The following is a 4,432-nucleotide window of genomic DNA, read 5'->3' as shown; positions in this document are numbered from 1 at the left end:
GTGAGAGACGAGGTGAGGCGAGACGAGACGAGGCGAGGCGAGGCGAGGCGGCGACAACGACGGCGACGGCGACGACGGCGACGGCGACGACAAGGCGATGGCTCGGGTCGTCGAGGCTTGCCTGCCTTCCACCCTTCGTCCCTCCCTCTTCTCTCCCGCGGTCACCTCCCAGTCTTCTCGCGACGTCCAGCCGGAGACTTGGAAATTACACACGGCGAGTAAATCGATTCACCGCTCTCCAAACTAAACCACACTCGTCGAAGATCCGAAGCAGAGACGGGAGACACGACCGTCCCCCGGCGAACGTACGGCGCGACTCACTTGTTTCTTCCTTTCCTTCGTTCTTTTTCCTTCGACTCCTTTTATGTACTTCTATTCTTCGCTCTTCCTTCGTCCCGGCCGCCGGTCTCTCGCGTTCTCGCGAAAACGACGCGATTACGAAGTAAAACGCGCGGCGATAGGGGGTCAGGCCTCTCCGTGTTCTTTTCACTCAGCGCTGCTTCCGTTTTCTTCCCCCGCACGCGTCTCTCTTTCTCTCTCAAGTCTTCCGCTCTGCCTTCGCTCTCTACCGTCCCTTCGTCCCTCTCTCTCTCTTTCTCGTACAGCGCACTTCCTAATACATCTGCTGTCTCTCTCTCGCTCGCACAAGTGCGGCCGTTTTCTTCTTTCTCGCACTCACAGACGGAGAGGCGAAGGCCTGGTCGAAGCGGCGACACGCGCTCGTGAAATTTCGTGACTCCGCCGAGCAGCACGCGCCGTTCACCGCATCTCTCGTCGCATATATGATAGACGCGAACAAATTTCCTTCCCTCTCGCACCTTGTCCTCCCTTCTCTCTTTCTTGTCGTTCTCTCTCTCTCTCTCTCTCTCGTTCTCTATCAATCAAGGAGGGGAAGGTCTCTCTCTCTCTCTCTTACGATCTCTCTCGCCTTCGCTGTCCTTCTCTTTCACGGCATAGCGCGCTTCGTTTATCGGAAGAAAGGAGGAAAAACTCATCTGGAAGATGGCCGCCGCCTGCCAGTCACCGATTTATCCCTCTCTCGCATGGCGCACTCTTTTGCGACAGGGACCACCGCGAGCCACCCGGGGAGGCCGCGGGCTCACCGCGGTCACGATGCACCGGGTCGTTAACTGCGACACTGACAGACGGCGGAGGGGAGGGACCGGGGGAACCGGGGGACTGATACACGATCACACGACGACGACGACGACGACGTCGATGACAACGACAACAATAACGACTATGACGACGACGACGACGGGTACGACACACAATAAAACCACGGTGACACGAAGCGGAAATCGTAGGATGCCGGTAAACGCGCGGCGCGTCTCGCGTCGGCCGCACTCTCGCTCGCTGGCCCGACAGTATTCGTACTAAAAAGCTCACCTCGGTTGGAACCGTAACGCACTCTCTTCTCGATACACAGAAGCGCAAACACGGAGGCACTCACCGCGGGCATACACTCACATACACACACACACATGCGCACACACCACGTAGGACACGCGCGGGCAAACGCGCGCGCGCACGCGGCTTCGTACGTGTGTATACACTATGCACTGCGGTGGCACACCGCGCGTCAACGGCGTGGCGCGGCGCGGAGCGGAGCGGAGCGGAGCGGAGCGGAATGGATTACGGAGCGGAGCGGCGACGAGACCAGACGAGGCCCGACGGTGGTTCCGCGGAGGACGCGCGCGCGCGCGCGCGCGCGTGGAGACACACCGAGGGACTTAAAATATAAATAAAAAAAAAAGAAAAAAAAATAAGGACGACGCGGCGCCGCGTCCCTCGCGGGCCTTTTACATATATATGTTTTCCTCTCCTCTCCTTTTCTCTCTCCTTCTCTCTCACTCACTCGCACGCGCTCTCGTGAATCATGAACGAGATCTCGCGGTCGAATTCGCGCTCACGCGACCAATCCCGTACGCGACGACACCTTCGTGAATAACGCGTGACCGTCGCACGGCTGTTTTTTATTTATTTATTTATTTTTTTCACTCGCTGGCACTACTTTCGCGACGACGGCGGAATTTTAAGAGTGACGACGGCGGCGACGGCAACGACGACGACGACGACGACAGTGACGTTGCCAGTCACACACCATGGCGTTCGCACGGCCTCCTCTGTCTCGCTCCCGCAAACCGAGCGGCACCTTACGGCGCTTCGGCTATTATCGGTGAGCTACGATGTTTATTCGGCGGCGCATCGGCCGACCAGTCACGACTCGCGGCGAGATCATCCCCGGTTCTCGCTTTCGTTTCCCTATACTAGCCGTCCCGTACCGTGCCGTATCCGCTGTGCGATGCGGCATGATTTTAAGGCCGCGTTCACACCGAATTGAGGTTTCGCCTCACGCGCTAATTATTGAACAAGTATTCAATAATTGAATAAAAATTCAAACACAAACGCGTAACTGTAGGTGTAAATTATGGGCGATTAAAAGATCTTTACTGCATTGTGTCTCAATAAAAAAATTAATATCTATTATTTCTACCAATGTTGATTAACTTTGTGATTTCGATTTAATTTACTTCTTATCTCCTTCTAATTCCTCGAATTAGAAAAAGTGATACAGAGTAAATGAAATTTAAGGTAATTTAAGGTCTATTCTTTCTGGAAAAACGTTCTGAACGAAAATAAATATAAATTTGTTATATTTTAATTTATTGTATCTCGATAAAAAAATAAATATCTATTATTTCAATGTTGATTAACTTTGTCATTTCGGTTTAATTTACTTGTTATCTCCTTCTAATTCCTTGAATTAGAAAAGTAAAAGATAAAAAGTAAAAGAAATTGAAGGTAATTTAAGGTCTATTCTTTCTTGAAAAAACATTTTGAACGAAAACAAATATAATTTGTTACATTTTAATTTGTTGTATCTTAATAAAAAAATTAATAACTATTATTTTTACCAGTGTTGATCAACTTCGATTTCGGTTTAATTTACTTTTTATCTCCTTCTAATTTCTTGAATTAGAAAATAAAAGTGATAAAAAGTAAATGAAGGTAATTTAAGGTCTATTCTTTCTTGAAAAACGTTCTGAACGGAAACAAACATAATTTGTTACATTTTAACTTATTGTATCAATGTAAACCAGTTTAAAATTTAATTTGAAAAAATTGACCTTAGATTGATTTTAATTTCAATTTATCTACTCTTCAACTTCCCCCAATTATTAGAACTAGAAGAAGACAGAAAGCATGTTAAACGTTCAAAACGTTCTTCCAAAAAAAAACAGAGAGCTTAGATTAACTTAAATTTCAATTTATAATCTACTCTTTATCTTTCCTTAAAACCAGAAAAGAGAGAATAAAGAGTAATTTAAACATTTAAAACTTCCTTCGAAAAAGCACAGAATTTAAATTAATTTCCATCTCAATTATAATCTATTCTTTATCATTTTCTAATTCTTTAAGTTAGAACAGGATAAGAAGTTAACATTCAGAACATCTTTCAAAAAGGACAGATCTTAGATTAACTTTAATTTCAATTTATAATTTACTCTTTATCTAATTCCTAAAACTACTACTAGTAGAAGGCGATAAAAAGTAAGTTGAGCATTTCAAAAATATTCTTTAAAAAGGATAGACCTCTACATTGGTAGAAATATACGATTAACATTAACTATAATCCGTTGTGCAAGAAGGACCACCTGAGAACACATTCAGAATTAGATATATTATTACTTAATATTTTGGCGAATGTTGGTACTACAGTCACAGGATACAATTACAATATAATAAGTCGTTTCCCAGATCGTGTGACACTCTGACTCCTTACATTTTTTTTCGTAAGCTGTACAAACTCGCGTTTTATAAATATAGAAAACATATTTAATTATATTCAACTTGGTGTGGGATGGAGAGGGAGATTTCTTAAATAACTTCCCCTCGCGATAATATAACATCTAAAGCTGTGCGGATCGCCGAATTATTCTTTCTCTAATATCTTTTCTTCGATCGCTGATAAATCAACTAGAATTTGTGTTTTTGATACATAGATACAAGAGCACGCGCGCCTTCACGTATAATTCTATCGTAAAGAGAAAATCTTAATGACTATGAAGTATTAAAATTCTACAATTTTGTGAAAAAAAGACGCCGCTACAAAATATACTTTGTAATAAATAAAATGTATGTACACGTGTTATAAATAAAAATTTTAATTAAAAACATCTACGTACAAGGTGTTGACTATATCTTTTCTATACAATAATCTTTGAAGAGAGCGCAAAGTAAAATTCATGGTCCATATAAATTCAATTCATTCGAGAAGAAGATTGATAATTGTTCTTTGATGGCAATTGAGAAAACCGACGTTTACCGAAGACGTTCGTTTAAACGTTTAATAAAATTATTAAACGTTCACAATATATAACGATTTTGTTTATTAGTAGCTTGATCGTTTTGCATCGCGCCGCTTAAC

At 43.7% G+C, this 4,432-nt stretch overlaps 1 protein-coding gene across 3 annotated transcripts in view; it reads right to left on the bottom strand.

Moving 5' to 3' along the window:
- Positions 1–2,125, bottom strand: part of LOC108746873 (serine/threonine-protein kinase tousled-like 2) — a 66,687-nt gene extending 64,562 nt beyond the window's left edge. Inside the window, exon 1 of one of the 3 annotated variants that reach the window (XM_018483925.1) lies at positions 1,859–2,125. The gene's annotated coding sequence lies outside the window, so the exon portion shown is untranslated. Of the gene's footprint in view, positions 1–321; positions 1,494–1,858 lie in introns of those variants that run through there. The other 2 variants (XM_018483920.1, XM_018483923.1) reach the window with 2 other exon arrangements.
- Positions 2,126–4,432: the final 2,307 nt, after the last annotated feature.

The sequence above is a fragment of the Trachymyrmex septentrionalis genome, unplaced genomic scaffold (assembly GCF_001594115.1).
Source record: "Trachymyrmex septentrionalis isolate Tsep2-gDNA-1 unplaced genomic scaffold, Tsep1.0 scaffold19, whole genome shotgun sequence".
In the NCBI taxonomy this organism is placed as follows: domain Eukaryota; kingdom Metazoa; phylum Arthropoda; class Insecta; order Hymenoptera; family Formicidae; genus Trachymyrmex; species Trachymyrmex septentrionalis.
The sequence above is the reverse complement of the archived record's forward strand: the minus strand, read 5'-3'. Positions and strand labels throughout refer to the sequence as shown.